General features: G+C 37.2%; 1 protein-coding gene across 6 annotated transcripts in view; it reads left to right on the top strand.

Annotated features, from left to right (window-relative positions):
* LOC108254997 (band 4.1-like protein 1) overlaps positions 1-18,330 on the top strand; it is a 101,631-nt gene that overhangs the window by 18,948 nt on the left and 64,353 nt on the right. The window lies entirely within an intron of this gene.

Below are 18,330 nucleotides of genomic sequence, written 5' to 3'. Positions count from 1 at the left end.
TAAAGTGCTCTACATTCATTTCTCAAGCGAGGTGAGAATCTACGGTTCAGATCTACAATTAAGACATACCTTAGACATATGTTGACCTGTTGTTATGGCGATACGGGAGACACTATGCTTATCTGCTTTTTCTGGCTAAAGCGTTAGTCATACCAAAGGTGAATAAAATTGTTCGAAAATCCAGCTCACTGAAGGGGAAAGGAAGTGAAAGAGGTGCATTTCCTTTTGGTAGGAGTTACTTTCACTCTGCACCAGCTTTATCAACACTCTGCTTTGTGAGCCAATAGAAAACAAGTGGGCGTGGCTGTGGTTTGTTTGGTTGGTAAAAAAAGAAAAGAAAAAAAGAAAAAGCTTAACAAGCAATCACACCTGACAATTGCGTCACCGTTTTCTTAAAATAAAAAATACGTTTCATCCACTAGTGTATGCTAAAATAAAACTCTGTTTTTCTCTCTTTTCTCTCAATTTGCTAAGAGTTTCTTGTTAGCAATTTTACTCCCTCTGTGTCGATCAAAGTCTTGTTGTTGTGGCATAGCCACTTGCTAACAATGAATCCATATTCATTTGCTGTTTCTTGTTTAAGTTTGTAAAACCTCCAGCATTTCTCTGGCTTCAGAGGAACTCGATAATTAATTCCTAAAGTCATTACAGCTATGAATTCTCTAACAAACAACAGCTCAAATTTTCTAGCAAAATAAACGACATAGTTGATTACCAGAGCGACGGCGTTAATGTGGCTAATGACGGAACGGCTAATTAGCATGGTGTCATTTTGACAACATACCTTTTATTCACTGAAACCCACACTACGTCTGTACTTTGTTTTGAGTTCATTTTCTCTACAGCATGACATTTCCAACAGATATGACAGACATTAATTATGGTTAGCTTAATAAATGTAATGACAGCGTGCAGAAACAGCTGAACAAGCAAACAGGGTTTTCTTCCTTCTGACATTTATCGATGTGAGACACCACGCTCAGCACAGAGCAATGAAATCATTTGCTGTTTGTTTTTGTCCTGAAAGCCAGTGTGTTTACCACAAGGCAAATAACCATTGTGTACCTACTCAGGTGCACAATAACCTCCACTGGATCAACTATAGATCAATTATAGGTGGTATAACATTACACAGTAATAAACTTATATAAATAAACGGTTTATAAAGCAGATTTCATTTGAATCTCAATATGCGTTATACACTGCCAGTCAAAAGACTGACGTTCAACCATTTTTGGTTGAACTTCAAGAAAGGGGAATACTCAAACAACATATATTTGTCTTGTAGTTGATACGAACACTGTCTAATATTAACTCTAAGACAAGTCTCAGCTGAAACTGTAATAAAACAAGAAACTACATGTGTTCACAAACATTTGAGTGGCAGTGTTCTGTATATACAGTAACAAAGAATTTATGATAAATAAAGAATTTACGATGTTACAATGTTACTCTTTGCAAGCATTAATGAATTAACTAGCCTAAACATGTATGTTTTTAAATCTATAAAGTCTTAGAGCATTCCTGAATTTCCCTGTAACAAATTGGCTAAACAATAGTGTAATATATTGTCTCACAGGGTTTTGTTTTAGGCTGTCTGTTGTTCTTTCTTTAAATATAGGCAATTTTTTTTAAACATTATATTACATTGATCATGCGGGTGATCAAGAGGAAGCAAACATGACATGAGCAGAATGTTTCCTGGTGGTAAGTTTTTATTTTGTAACTCTCTCATGGGTGTAACAACACATTCTTTGGGGTGTCGTGTCCCCCCAATGTTGAGGAAATACCAATCTGTCCCCCCCAAAATTCAGTACAAAATATTTTCTATATGTCCCCCTTTAATGAACTCTGCCAATGGATCTGTCTTTTCTTCATCTATTCTATTTATTTATGTCTATTCCTTTTTAATATATTTCCGTTTGTTAAGGAAAATAGGTGTGTGCCCCCCATTCAATTGTACACTTGGTTGTGCCCATACTCAACGCAAGTTCGTTAATATATTTTAGCAGCTCAGTCTGTAAGAAATGGAGACAGCAGCCAAGCGTAGAAAAGTGCAGCAGAGCATACGAGCTTTTTTTCAGACAGTAAGTAACTAGATACCTAAATAGTAGGTAACCTTAGCTTAGTATAGAAGGCATTATACCATGGCTTGGTTTGTTCTTAAGAATGTCAATTAACTTTTGATATTTACACACCCACGAAGTAGGCTAGGCTAACGTCAGTTCCAGTTTTTGACCAGTGATGTTACATTCACTTGCATATCCTCCCGCCGAGTTCGTTGTGAACCCTCATGTTGTGACAGACTGTTACAGATGCAAGTGAAAGTGAGGAAACTTGCACAGGATTTCGTTCCTTTACACTACATTTGTGCTAAGGACAACTAAGTGATTTTAAAAATATGAGGCTCAGCATAATGCTGAGATGTGCTAGCTTGGCAACAAGAGATATGGAACTAACGTCTGAGTTGTGGCCATATTGTAGTTATCCATTCAGAACAATTATAGCAGTTTGTCTTTAGAATTAAGAAAAGAAAACTCCAGTACCCTTTACATAGCTAACGTTTCAGGTTACCACTATATATTGTTGTACACTTTGTACACTTATTACATAGCAAGCTAAACAGCATGATGACATTAACATAATAAATGACACTAGTTACACAAACAGAATATTCAGTTTATCAAATTAAAATGATCATCTAAGTCAGTCATTGCTCTTCGGAGAAAATAATGGTACCTGGTCAGAATGCAGGCAGCACAGCATTGCTTGGAAGCATCTGTGGGGAAATTGTATTTACAACATATATAGTGTTGAATTTAGTTTCATAGGTAGCCATCCCTTCTGAGTTTGTTTAAAAGTCGTGATTGCGTGTTTAAATGTTAGCGTGTGTGGTTTGCCTGCACACATCTTAGCTCGCCGCTACTTGGTGTGGTAGGTCTCATGGTAGGTTATGGAGCAGAGAATACATCTGCCCACAGGACGTCCACAGCACGCCACAATTTCCCCATGCTGTGGGAGCTTAGAAATCAGAAATCACGTGAATTCAAACGGTAACTGTAATCCTAAAACTATGTTCTAAATATGCGAATTTTCAGTATCAAACCTTGGATGTTTGGGTGTGGGGGGACCTCCCCAATGTCCATACCATGGTTACGCCCTTGAACTCTCTAACCTTTCAGATACGATGTAAATTCAGACCCCACCGGCGTGACTAACTATGCTATACACATTTGCTGTACATAGGTACTCATGCAATATATCTTTGGAAAGCTTGGATTCTTGTGATTCGATTGATATAAACCGTTTCAAGATCCAATCATAACATCAGCTACAATCAATGTCTCTGTCAGACCACCAACATACAAACAAACATTAAAAAAGGAGGCAACTTAGCAAACTTTAGCTAGCACGTTAGCAGAGGTCTACAACCGAGCCACAACACAAAACTCCACATTTGAAGAGTCAATAGAAGATACTTCATAAAATAATCAAACACACTTACAGGTTCTGATTCAGAAGCACAAGATTGTATGAGCAAAGTGGGAATCGCCCCATTTTTCAGGAGTAGCCTTTGTGTATAGCCTGCCTTGTACTCGCCCAGGTTCGGGAAGCTGTCTGCCCTAAAATGCGCTGTGCACAAGCAAACATTTGGGTTGTACTGCTCAGGAGGGTGGGTTTATGCTCATAGAGAATAGTGCACATAGAGAAATTACGGAAGTAAATCTGGACTTCGAACGAGGTGTTTTGGGCAGGTCTGGAGCTGTTAGCTGTTATGTTAGATCTGGTTAGATCTATCGCTGTTAGATAGAATAAATCCCTTTGCAGGAAAATATGAGGAGCTTATACATGCACAAACAGATATATTACACTCCCAAACAGAAGGAAAACATTAAAACTCATGTTATGACCCATTCAAATATGTAATGTTACAAAGACGAACCCTGATCCGCCTCTATTTTTGTTTGCTGAATCATTGTTCTATGAGATTCAGTGATTTTCCAGATTTTGCGTCTCAGTGGTATTAGATATGATTAGCCTCACATATAGTACACGCTATATACTTAGGCCCTAAAAGCAATACTGAATAAGCCTTATCTTGGCTTTGAGTGGCAGGGTGAACAATCTCCACTGGGCGGTTTCCACAGCAACTGGGATGATTGCAGTTTATGGTCAGTGAAGCACTATTTGCATCCGCAGCATGAACTTTCTCTTCTCTATCCAATAGGCTGAAAGTGTTGTTGGTTTTTTTCCGCCACTATTGTGGGTTTGAGTTTATTTCCATGCCAGAGCCTTTCAAATCAGAGGAAGTGCAGAATCAATGGGAGGCCTGGTCCGCCCTGGCGCTCAGTTTTCAGAGCTGGAAATATTCCATTGTGACGAATGATCCAACCAACACAACGGCGTTGGGTTATGCTGTGCACAACATAAGACGGATTGTAGAAGTAGGTTCATTTCTATAATCGATATGCAGTCACTTGGACCTTACTAGCAATTATGTGTCTAATTTCCATTTAGAAGGACGAATTACATTCATAAGGCATAGCTCCATTATGGCACTGTTGCAATTAACATGATGCCTTTCTCTCCCTCCTTTTCCTTCCATCCTTCTTTTCCTGTTGAAACTTGTCACAAAGAATGGTGTTGCTGCTGACCCGGCGTTAATCTTTTCTTGAAATACATCTTGTACCGAGACCAGAAGGTCATTGATTGCTTCAATGACAGAACATTAACTGGGTTTGTTTACTCAGCAAGAAACAGCCTTAGACTTTCTGGAATATATACTGTGTATGTGTGTGTGTGTGTGTGTGTGTGTGCGTGTATATATATATATATATATATATATATATATATATATATATATATATATTCAATTGTTGGTCCAATTTAGGTTGTTCATTTGTCTATTTATGCTGTATGTTCTCTGATTCTCATTCTCTGATTACAGCTGTCTGATATAAACTGCAATTAATCATAGGACTAATATTACAAATACATTTGTGCTTTCAGATACGGTCATGCTTTCACCATGTTTATGAAAAGCTTCCACATGAATGGCTTGACTTGTGATATGATGTTGACAGCAATTCTTTTTTTAACATGGTGGCTGTTTAACACCACACACCTTTGGCTAAAGATTGTAATTATAGTGTAATTTTAGTCCGACAGTGTCTTTTCTTCATAACAACAAATCTGAGGAAAATGTTAATATTCCCAAAAAGTTTTCCACTGTCATTTTGATTTTCTATATCTGTATGACAGACTTACCAGCTAGTTTGGTTGATGCTAAGTGTAATTACACTACAATATTAGTCATATAGTGTCTTTTTTCACAATTTAATACCAAATCTGAGGAAAATGCTAATATTCCCAAGATGCTTGTCTTGTTTCTACTGTCATTCTTCCTGTCTGTTGTGCGTATAACAGACTAAACAGCTATGTGCTAGCTAGTTTGGTTGATGCTAAGTGTTATTGGATGTTGTTTTATTTACAATGTGTATTTTCTTCATAATGTCCTAACAAATCTGGGGGAAATGTTAATATTTCCAAGAAGTATGTCTTGTTTTCAATCATTCTGCTTTTCTGTTATCTGTATAGATTTCACAACTATGTGCTAGCTAGTTTGGTTGATGCTAGTGTAGTGACTTTAATTTTAGTTACATAGTGTCTTTTTTTTCCCCACAATATAACAGCAAAGGTGTTAACATATTCAGAAAGTTTGTCTTGTTTCTACTGACATTTTTCCTTTCTGTTGTCTGTATAACCGACTTAACAGCTATGTGCTAGCTAGATAGATTCTTAGTCTCATAGCTAGCTTCTATGCTTGGCATCCATTTTTGTTTCTCATTCTCACCGTCACATCTGTTAAAGTTTAGGTTTGTTAGGAATTTAGATTCACTCCTTATAGCCTGATGAGTTAAGAAATTAAAGATCTGTGCATTTAAACAAATGATGAATGTAGTTATAATGTACAGTACTGTAGAGGGGGGAAATAAATTCCAGAGCAGAACCATGCTAGCTGCATCGAAATATAAACCCAACCCCTCTGTGGTTTAAGCTTACTGTCCTCTCTGAAAATCTTTTACAAATTGGCCCCAGGCTGTCTACATGAAAGCTACATTTGTAAGCTACACTGACCACTACTCTTAGACTATCCCTCAAACTGCTACTATTTTTATTTCAGCAAAAATAATAAAATAATTGCCTGTTCTCCTTCGAATGTTCCTGTGCTGTGGTTCATATCTTATTTATATCAGTTCAAGCTTGCATGTGATTTCTCAGAATGCTCTGTGGAACGGGAAGCGTGTTTAGCAATACCCTTACTGCCAATCAGATGGTGTTCGATGTGGAGAGACACCACTGGCAGCTGTAATGATAAAGATAAGGAGTCTTTATTAATCACATATACATTACAGCACAGTGAAATTCTTTTCTTCGCATACCCCAGCATTTGGTGGGGAAGTTTGGGTCAGAGCGCAGGGTCAGCCATGATACAGCACCCCTGGAGCAAAGAGGGATAAGGGCCTTGCTCAAGGGCCCAACAGTGGCAGTTTGGCAGTGCTGGGGCTTGAACCCCTGACCTTCTGATCAATAACCCATAGCCTTGACCACCAAGCCCTCACACCCAGAATCCAATAGGTAGCACCTCATGATGCAGTCTGAGTCATCAGAAATGTCTAGTTAGTCTGGACCCTCTAGGATGCCTTTGTTTAATCTGAAATTTCCAGACACCAAATGTCTTTTAAATGAGGGATGGAGTAATCATTTTTTTTCTATGCTTGTAGTATTAACCTTGATTCACTTGAAATATTACCAAAATAGTTTATTAAGTTTTAGGTGATGTAGTAACATTCTTTCTGTTGTCAAGAAAAGGAGGAAATTTGTTTTTTTTGAATGCTCCAGGAAATTTCCCTGGGTTGGCGTCCAGCTGGCACTAAATTTAAAATGACTTCAGGTAAGATATTAATGAGTTTAGTTAAGATTCAGAACGAGTAAATGCAATTCTTTTTCCTTTCTGAATATGTAGAACATATTAATCCATAAGTAATGCTACAATGACCTATTTCTGTCTTATTGTTTTTATTTTTCATTTTTACTCTAAAAAGGTAAATATAAACACCTACTTGATTGACTTTGGGGCAGCATCAAGCTAGCAAGCATTATATAACCCTGACAAGATGCTACAAAAGCATATGGTTTTTCTAGAGGGTGTAAGTAAGGCGTAAAAAACTTTAGGGCATGGAGTTGTAGGAAAATAATCAAAGGCAGCCTTACATGAAGCAGAGTTACTGTTACCATGGCAAAACCATTAAGTCCCAATTACATCTTAGCATTTTCTGTCTTTTATTATTATGTTTTTACAACAATTTTTTGTACTTATATGCATTTGTAGTTACATTTAATGGCGTGGAATGACTATGAAACAAGTTCCTGTTCTCAATTACTGTATGTTACAGCAGCCCACCAGCCTCTCCTTTTTCTTTCTTGTACAATTATATCAAAAATGCACTTTTTTTTTTTTTAACCAACAGACCAGAAAAGTGCAAAGTGAGTGCAAGAAGATAGGAGAAATTGCAAAATGGCAAAGTCTCTGTTATTTTTTTTTTAGTAAAATGCATTTATTTTATTAAATTTTTTTAATATTATGTAAGTTATTACAATTTTTTGTAGATTTCCTAAAAAAAACTGTCAATATTTTCTTAGTAATCACAATATTATGTGTGTTTGTATGTGTGTTGGAACACTACAGTACCACCAGGGTGTATATTTTTAACATTTCCACCAATGCTCTCTGGATTTCAAAACTGCATAAGAGTCTAACTCGTTTTAATGATCAGAGTAATTTTGTGGTGTACCGTGAAGTAGCTTGTGCTTTGGAGATTGTTTATAAGACTGCTCTGTCTACTTCAGCTTTTGTCTAGGGATGCTACCATGTGAGATAACAAACTAAAAGAAAAACCGAAACAACGCCCTATCTCTAGTTTATAGGTTGCTGCCTGCTCTCTCCATTTAAAAAAAAAAATCTCAGTGGGAAATGATGGACTTTTGTTCTTTAGAGTTTCTGAAACTCTGATAGCTACCCCCCCATCTTTTTTATTTTTAAGAAAGCTGTTCTTGTTCCTCCTCTTAGCCTCTTGTTAAAACTTGCTGGTTTTCACAGTACTGAAACGGTTATGAAGTGAGTCATTGACTGATTGCTTAAAAAAAAAGTATATAATGGCACACCTTCCTTACTTACGTCTCCTAATTTGAAGCCAATTTCTCACACCAAACGACACGCATCTTGTGCATGCATGCAACTTCTTGCTAGATACGAATCATACATACTCGCCTATCCTTTGAGCCACATTTTTGAGGAATGAATTAAAATATGATGGTTTGCACTGTTATAGGAAATGAATCAATGATGGAGTGCAGAGTTACTGTTACCATGCCAGAGTCGACTATTTACAAATAAATGTCTTAAAGTAGTTTTATTCCTCTTATACCAGAGCAATTTCCCAGCACAAAATTTGATAATATTAAAAAATGTCACCATCTTTAAAAAAAAAAAAAAAATCCTTTTAGAGTTTCACAAAACTGCTTAAATCCTGTTATCACAGCTTTAAACATTCAACATGCTTTAACTCTGTCCTGAAGACTTTCCCATGGCAGAAAACTTACATACACTGGAGACTCCTTCCAAAAAATGCCAATTGCACATTTCCTCTTGAGCTGTTTGTATAGAAACAATAACATATTCAAATGAGCGCATTCAAATAAACCTTACATCCTGAACTACTGTCAGGGCTGCTGATGTAGAACCTTCATCAAGAGCTTGGTTAAAAACATAACCGATCAAATACGAGAATTTAACATCGCTGTGGTAGAATGTAACATAAACAGCTAACCCTCTCGCACCATGATTTTCAGATGAGTAGCAGCATCTTCATCGATTATTATTTCTTTTTATATCTTGTAGTAGATTACATCTTTCAGATATGCAGACTGGGCTTGAAAATACACACAGTAATACACACGAGAGGACGGAAACACACCCCTATTCAGTTGAATGGATTTTTTAGGACATGTTGCAAATGAACAAGGATAAAATACTAATTAGCGGTGACTTGGCTCGTCTTAAGAACAGATGAAAATCTTCCTGGCACTTAAAAAAAAAATACAAATGAAAAATGCCAATCATCCAGAAGGCTTTGACGTGAATTGGGAATCTGTTAAGAGACGAAATATGTCCTGACGAAATGAATAAATAAATAAATAAATAAACATGGTTTTTTTTTTTTTGCTTTATACAAATTATTTATTAATATCCATATTTCATAATGAAATGCCAGTGTATGTAGGTCAGAATGAAAGGATTCTCAATCTGGTTGTTTGATGTAACAGTTTCATTGATGTATTGGGTGGTATATGAGTCAGTGTTCTATTTAACACTAATGGCTGACCAATTAAAGGAAAAACTATTATAAAGTGTTTTAGAAAGGTGTTTTAAACCACTATGAGCTGCCAGAACAGCTTCATTGCACACCTTGTCATCCATTCTGCAAGTCTCGGGAACTGTCTAGGAGCAATGAACACCATTCTTCCAAAAGATATTCCCTCACAACTGCTGTTGTGATGATGGTGGTCTAAAATTGCTCCAAAATCCAGAACATGCTCATCTGGGTTGAGATGTGGTGAGTGTGAAGGCCGTAGCATATGATTTACATCATGTACACCCTCATCAAATCATTCAGAGATGATCCCTCCAGTGGATGGGGGCGGAGTCAATCTGGAAGAAGCCACGCCCAGCCGAATAGAAATGTTTCATTATCTGAGCAATCAGAAGAACGTTGCGATGTAACAGAGCTGCATTTTTTTTTTCAGTTAATTTGTCATGTATCTGTATAGTTATAGAAATATTTCACAGCATGTTGCATGGGAATATTGGGGGGGATTAACATGCTTATGATGTCATAATTTGCTTATTTGTTTCTAGCCGTAAAATACACATGAACGGATATATTTTATTCACATGTTAATAATTTTCACAAGTAATATTATATTAGGTGTTTCACTGCTGCAAATCTAAATTATTTTTAAATGTATTTAGTTTAACCTAAGGCTATCTAGATCTGAAATTTGCAGATCTGGAATCTGCAAATTTTCCAATCTGCGAATATTTCTCAGTGTGAGATTACTACGAAACAATGGCCAGTATTTAAGCCAGTATCCAGACTTTTGTATTTATTTTAAGCAAGTGAAATTCTCTCGTTCTGTTGCTGTCCTTTTAGAAATACCTCCTTTTAGAAATGAGTTCAATCAATGAAATAAGACAAGCTTTGTAAGCCGATGAAAGTACTAAGTGAAAGGTTAATTTATCGCCCCTCATAATCACGTCGCGGATTTCCCGCCGGCAAAGTGAAAGGGCTTACGGGTTACACGGTGTGTGTGTGGTTTTGATTTACCCTTCCTGTCCTGTGGTTCATCTCTGCCTCATCGCTCATTCATAGAGCACTGATGTCTTTTATAAGTGGCAGCGTTTTACTAAAAGTTCCAATTACCTCTAATACGTGCGTGGCATACTGAAAAGGCAGGAATGCAGCCTGAGATCATCATCACACATGGCTTTCATTTAAGGAGGTGATATATGGACTCATTAGGGGCCCTAGACACAAAGTTAGACAGCATATAGCTTTCGAGTGAAGAATTTTAGACTTGTAGGAAGCCTGAAAGCGTGCTTATGATCCAGGACGTGACTGTTAGAAGAGAAATCATTCAACTGTTCTGCTGTTTATCACTGTTATGAGTCTTTAGTCTTTATTAGAAGTGGATACACTTCTCGGAGTACTATAAACGTGATGTAGTGTTTGTAACATTAGTGTGCATTTGTCAAGGCTTCTTTAAGCTTCCCACAGGTTTCACGGTGATCTACAGCAGCTGACTTGGACACATTGGTGAGCTCTTTCATTGAGTTGCTGTCTGAAATCCATCTTTTGTTGCTTGTAGTGTGAGCTGGACGGCTCACTGTAGGATGCTGAGGATGATTTAGAAAAGCCATTGAGGTGGACGATGTCTCACAGACGCATACGTTAAGGTCTAAGCTCTAAACTGTATATCACTCTGTATCACACGATATTTAGGTCATAGTTCATACAAAATCACAGTTATTCAAGCGGTACAATTTTGATTCCATATAAATATATGTAATCTGGCAAAAATGGGGTTGATCTCTATAATTAAGTCATATATATATATATATATGTGTGTGTGTGTATATATATATATATATATATATATATATATATATATATATATATATATATATATATATATATATATAAAAGTATGTATGTATATAAGTATGCATATATATGGGAAAGTTTCACTTAGGAACATGAGTATTTAGGAATAGAAGAAATACTGTTTATTATTATTATTATTATTATTATTATTATTATTATTGTTGTTGTTGTTATCATTATTATCATATTTGAGTCCTTCTTTGTGTGCAGTATAAAATTCAGACAACAGTTTAATTCACTGTTAAATCATCATTGTTGTACTACTTTTATGTTATACAACATACAGTATGAGCATCATTAAATAAACCAGAAAATATGGCAATTGTTGGTTTGATCAGTAATCCATCCATCCATCCATCCATTTTCTGTACCGCTTATCCTGATTAGTAATCATCATTGTTAAAGCTTGTAATTGTGAAGGTTGAATATATTCATTACTGCTATTTATTATTTATTCCTAATACTGAGGTGATAAATTTCCGCTCGTTAAGTTTAAGAAATTGAAAAAAAAATCATTCGCTAAAGTCCTTTAAAACTGTTGCTGTTTAATTTAAGACACTACGACATGACAACAGGTGTAGAGTATATGATCATTTACAGTTCGTAGCTCTTTAAAATTTGTATCAGTTACAGAATGTTGAAATCAGTTGGTCTCATGAATGAAGTGACTGACCGCCAGTTCCATAAGATGAATGAGTGCTATTTTTATGTCCTGAGGTGACCTTCAGCCACGTGATCCTGACTTTCATGTGTGTTTCCTCTGCTCTCCAGCGATGAGCTCAACCTTAGAGCATTTTCAGCATGTGGATGTGTGACAGCAGGGGAATTAGTGAGTAGCTCCTGATCTGCTGCTTAAATGCACACGTGATTTTTCAGGACAGATCTTTCTGGTGAGCGCACAAAATACATACGTGAACGTTCTTGCCGGTTGCCACTGCGAATGCTGGCAGGAGTCAGAAGATGGAATTGCGGTTCCTTCTGGCCGGCCAGGCACAGAGCCAACAACAGAGAAATAGTCGAGTCTGTTGCAGAAGTGTCCATTCCTCCAATTACTCATAGATTTAGTGACACCTAAAGTGCCGAAGCAGAGCATTTTCAGCCATTTAAAATCTCTCAGTAGGAAACAAGGCAGTGGTAAATGAGATGTCACTCCTTAATGGTATTACATCGATGAGCGTGTGAGCTGATCAGAGATGTTAATGAATAAAAACCTAATCATTTACTGTAACACAATTCTCAAGAAGAGCTTCCAGTCCAGGCAGCTTCCACGTTTACCTGCAGTAAAGCCCTCCATATTAACTGGATTATCTGGATTAGATCATTGATGTGAGAATGATTTTGTGGATATTGTTTTAAGCATTGCAGGAGTAATATTAGATGACTCATAGTGCAACATCTAATAGGATCTGAATAATATGTGGGGGAAAAATATGTCATGAATTATAAGCAGCTAGAAATTAAATAGACCCAATAATAATAATAATAATAATAATAATATTAAAAAAAACAACTCAACAAGCCTTAAGGAATGATTAAAAAAGTTAAGGAAGTACATAAAATAAATCTCTTTTAATTTTATGGTTGAAGACTGGAAAAACATCACCTGTTCTTTTCCCAGTCTTCGTCTAACCAGTTTCACTGAGCCTCAGATTCCTGTTCTTGTTTGACAGGAGTGCAAGTTGATGTGGTCTTCTGCTATTGTAGCCGATCCAACCCAAACTTTCAACGTATAGCATGTTCTGAGATGCTTTTCTGGTCACTACAGTTGCAAAGAGTGCTTATTTTAGTTACCATCAGCTCGAACCAGTCTGATTGTGGTGCAGTGGTGGCTAAGGGGTTAAAGGCTCTGGGTTTCTGCTCAGAAGGTCAGGAGTTCAAGCCTAAGCACTGCCAAGCTACTACTGTTGGGCCCTTGGGCAAGGCCCTTAGCCCTCAATTTACTCAGTTGTATAAATTAGATCAATTTAAGTCAATAAGTGCATCTGCCAAAATGCCATAAATGTAATGTAAATGATCATTCTCCTCTGATCTCCACCAGTTTCCACTCACTAGATGTTTTGTTTTTCACACCATTCTGTCTAAACTCTAGAGATTTTCTTGTGTGTGTGTGTGTGTGTGTGTGTGTGTGTGTGTGTGTGTGTGTGTGTGTGTGTGTGTGTGAAAATCCCAAGAGATCAGCACCAAGAAACATGCCATGGTCAAAGTCACTGAGATCACATTTTTTCACCGTTCTGATGTTTGATATGAACCTGAACTGAAGCTCTTGACCTGGATTGGGATGATTGTACGCGTTTGTACCATTGCCTCTTGAAAGGCCAGGAATGAAATAAACTCTCTGGCTCTAATACAGCATATACCCAAGATGTTTTTCACAGAAGGATGGTCCATACTTGTTTTCGGTTAAATGTGTCCCTGACTATATAAAGTTAGAGACCCCCTGCTCTAAGGAACATATACACACTAAGCTGTACATTGGCAAATTTCTCTATTATGTTTTCAGACATGGTGACAAAACGGCAGGAAATAGTGCCATAGGTATTAAATAGGGTACTTGATAGAAGATTAGGGTTTTATTCACCATAATATTACCCACCTGATATATTGATCAAGCGTAAAAGCATAAACCAAGTAACAAACCTGACGTTTAGCCATGCTCATGAGTATTGTCTTGTCTAGCCCTGACTTGTATATATATTTGCAGCAATATCACAACATGCATGTCAACAGAAAGTAAAAGGATCATGTAAGAGCTTTCATTCTTTTTCTCCAGAAAAACATGTCACGCATCGCTAGTGAATGTTACCCGCATGTGTCAGCTTAGTTGCTTCATCTTCTGGCAGGCAGGAACTGCTGCACATGAACCTACACCTCGTCTTACAGCGTTACGAAAAGAACAGCGTGTATTGCATCACACCTGCCATCACTAAAGTGCTCCTTATGACGATAATAGCATTGCCTTTATAATGCCTGAGGACACTTCATAATGACGATACAAGTGCAAAGCAGCACGAGGTAAATGACACAGGTCTAGGACATGGGGAGATACACAAAGGACCAGATACAGTATAAGACCAAAGGCATGTTCAGGTGTTAGGAGACAACGCACTTGTGCATTTGCAGAATATTTTTTCGTTTTGTTTTGTTTTGCCAGTGCAGAATAGACTTGTTGAGGTGTCATGGATTGTCTGGATGTTGCTGACTTTTACAAAAACACCAATTAAATGAATTTCTGTACATTTATCATGTGTCCTTTCACATCATCGTGGCCTATTAATATTGCAGAAAAATATCAAATGTAGTTATAGGAGTATAAACAGTTGACAGTTAATCAGGAAACAGTTGAGGATGCAAGTGCAGATACTCAATGGCTTTATTAACCGTAGCAAACAAGATAGAGACGTAATCCAAAAATGATGTCAAAAACAGGCAAGGATTAGATGATGAGCACACGGTATGAACCAGGCTGGGCAGAATATCACAAAATAGCTAAAAACAGAACTATATTGGTATCGCCAGGTATGAAACACTGAGTGTATACCTTGCAACGAAGAAAGAAACATGAGGGCTTAAATACACAAACTAATCAAGAGGCAAACTGCAAACAGGTGAGAGTAATCATGACACATTAGGGAGACAACATCTAACCAGTTTCACTGAGCCTCAGATTCCTGTTCTTGTTTGACAGGAGTGCAAGTTGATGTGGTCTTCTGCTATTGTAGCCGATCCAACCCAAACTTTCAACATATAGCATGTTCTGAGATGCTTTTCTGGTCACTACGTTTACAAAGAGTGCTTATTTTAGTTACCATCAGCTCGAACCAGTCTGATTGTGGTGCAGTGGTGGCTAAGGGGTTAAAGGCCCTGGGTTACTGCTCAGAAGGTCAGGAGTTCAAGCCTAAGCACTGCCAAGCTACTACTGTTGGGCCCTTGAGCAAGGCCCTTAGCCCTCAATTTACTCAGTCGTATAAATTAGATCAATTTAAGTTGATAAGGGTATGTGCCAAAATGCCATAAATGTAATGTAAATGATCATTCTCCTCTGATCTCCACCAGTTTCCGCTCACTGGATGTTTTGTTTTTCACACCATTCTGTCTAAACTCTAGAGATTTGTGTGTGTGTGTGTGTGTGTGTGTGAAAATCCCAAGAGATCAGCACCAAGAAACATGCCATGGTCAAAGTCACTGAGATCACATTTTTTCGCCGTTCTGATGTTTGATATGAACCTGAACTGAAGCTCTTGACCTGGATTGGGATGATTGTACGCGTTTGTACCATTGCCTCTTGAAAGGCCAGAACTATATATATATATATATATATATATATATATATATATATATAAACAGAGAATAATCATGACACATTAGGGAGACAACATAAACAAAACACAACAATGCAGAAGTATGTGCCGTAGCACTGTGAGGTACTGTGTGTGCTGAGAGGCACGGCATGCAGTGCACGGCATGAGGGGGAAATATGTGAAATTTCATTTAATGTCATAGAAGTCCGTGAATCCAATTCGTTCCTGTTCTCACTTACGCTATAGCAGTTATAAACAGTCTTTCTGTCACATTTCTTTGTTTCTCTTTCTTGAAGATAGTAATTTTTTAAAAATGCAGATTGTCATGTTACCCCTGGAAGAAAACTTCAAGTTACAGCTGTACCTCTGACTGTTACAAAGTGCTGATACTGGAGTCTCCTTCCATTAATGCTACAAATAAACATCTCCTTACAGGACGATTACACGGTTTTCTTTGTTAAATAACAAAGAAAATATGATGGATGGATATCTGTTTATTAATTTTTAGTCTTATATTATGGGCAGTGTATGCCATACCTGTCCCTGTCCCTGTAAATGAGCTGTTACTATAGAAACGATAATGTACTGTATTAGAACGAGTGTGTTAATATAAAACCCACGATTTGCCACTGGTACAGTTTTCCGAGTTGTAGAAGATTAATCAGCACCTTCTGACCTATCATATATATATATATATATATATATATATATATATATATATATATATATATATATATATATATATATATGTATATATAGTATACCAAATATATAACTAATTTCATATCTTGTTCTAACGGCATGTATATTAATTATAAGTATTTATTTCTAGAAAGATTCAAATGATCTGCAAATAGAATAAGGTTTTTTAAAGTTTGAAATAAATAAAATCATAAAAAAAACAAGCTGAATAATCATACACTCACTCTGTCCACTTTAATAGTACCTGTATACCTGCACAACCTGTATACCTGCTCATTTCTGAAGTTATTCAATCAGCCAATTATGTGGCAGCAGCACAATGCATAAAACTATGCAGGTACTGTGCAGGTCAAGAACTTCAGTTAATGTTCACACCAAACATCAGGATGTGATCTCTGTGACTTTGATCGTGGTATGGTTGTTGCTGCCAGATGGGCTAATTTGAGTATTTCAGAAACTTCTCATCTCCTCAGATTTTCACACAAAACAGTTTCTAGAGTTTACAGCGAACGGTGTGAAAAACAGAAAGCATTGAGTGAGACAGTTCTGTGGGTGGAAACGCCTTGTTGATAAGACAGGACAGAGGAAAATTTCCAGACTGGTTTGAGCTGACAGGAAGGAATAATAACTCTTTACAACCATGGTGTGCAGAAAAGCATCTCAGCATGCGCAAAACATCGAACCTTGAGATGAATGAGCTACAACAGCAGAAGCCCACACTGGATTCCACTCCTGTCAGCCAAGAACAAGAATCTGAGGCTACCATGGGCAGAGACTCACCCAAACTAGATACTTAAAGACTGGATTTGTTTTCTAAACTTTAATCTGTATATATTTGAGTTGAATAATCTCATAATAAACAATATTAGACACATTTGTTCATACTCAAGATATTTTCACGTGCTAAAATATTTTTTTTTGTGGTGAACATAAGCTAGATTCATTAACAGAAGAAAGAGATGGGATTTGAGGTCAGAGTGGGCGTGGCAGGGCTTATTTCACTCATGTGACCATGCCCATCTGCAAAACCAGTCCGTTTTTGGAGTTACAAAATCCAGTTCTGTCACGCTCAAAAATCGGAGTGTGTGTTTATATGTCACACAATATAAAGTACACTGATTTCTATTTCACGGCAAAGACAGTAAACTCTCCGGGTTTGTAATAAGATCGGGTAATCATGTCGAAGCTCACTTGGCAGTCTCCCAGAGTCATTGTTTAGTACTTCGGCCTCTCCACGCCTTCTGTGTAAGCAAAACCAAGAGCCAAATATGAAATAGTGTACGTGGTAATTGCGTATTGTATAATTGGCTTCCTCAAAACGCTTGTTTGAGGATTAGTTTACAGAGACACAGTATGTGAAAAACAAACAACGCCCAATGAAGGGATTATTTGCACTGCCTTGTTTTTGTTTTGTTTTGTTTGGTTTGGTTTTTTTTTTTTTTTTTTAAGCATACTTTCATTTTTTCCTCACACATCCTTCAGTGGTACTGAAATGAAACTTGGGGTCAAGTGTTGTGGCTCAAGTGTTATTCCCAAGTGTATCAGAGTAGAAAAATGACCTTGTAGGTTTTATCCCTTGCTCTCTGTAACAGATTGCGACCCAGATGTCTCTCAGAGATTCATGCTACAGTGATTTGCAAAAATCCACTCTTCCTTAAAACAAAGAGCTTGACCCTGAGAGAGGAAGAAAGTCCAGTCTGCAATCTTATCCACGATAATATTACTGCAAATGAGCAGAGCCACACCTGATCCACTTTTTTAAGTAATTGGTCGATGGTTGAGTTCGTGTCAGATGTTCTCCCGCTGTGCAGGAAAGGAAAAAAAACACTTCTGGATAAGATTATATGGGATTTAATTTGAAAGGTGATGCAAGGGGAAGACACTCCTTTTTAAATCCTGAATTTCGGTTATGCTATCATATTTAAGGTGTCGAAATAGGCAAAAGCAAAAGCGCAAGATCTCTCTAAGTATCCTTATCCTTAAAAATTTGGACAAAAAAAAAAAAGAAGGCAAACAACAGCAACAGCAACAAAACATGTAACCAT

The sequence above is a fragment of the Ictalurus punctatus genome, chromosome 21 (assembly GCF_001660625.3).
Source record: "Ictalurus punctatus breed USDA103 chromosome 21, Coco_2.0, whole genome shotgun sequence".
NCBI classification, from domain to species: Eukaryota; Metazoa; Chordata; class Actinopteri; order Siluriformes; family Ictaluridae; genus Ictalurus; species Ictalurus punctatus.
The sequence above is the reverse complement of the archived record's forward strand: the minus strand, read 5'-3'. Positions and strand labels throughout refer to the sequence as shown.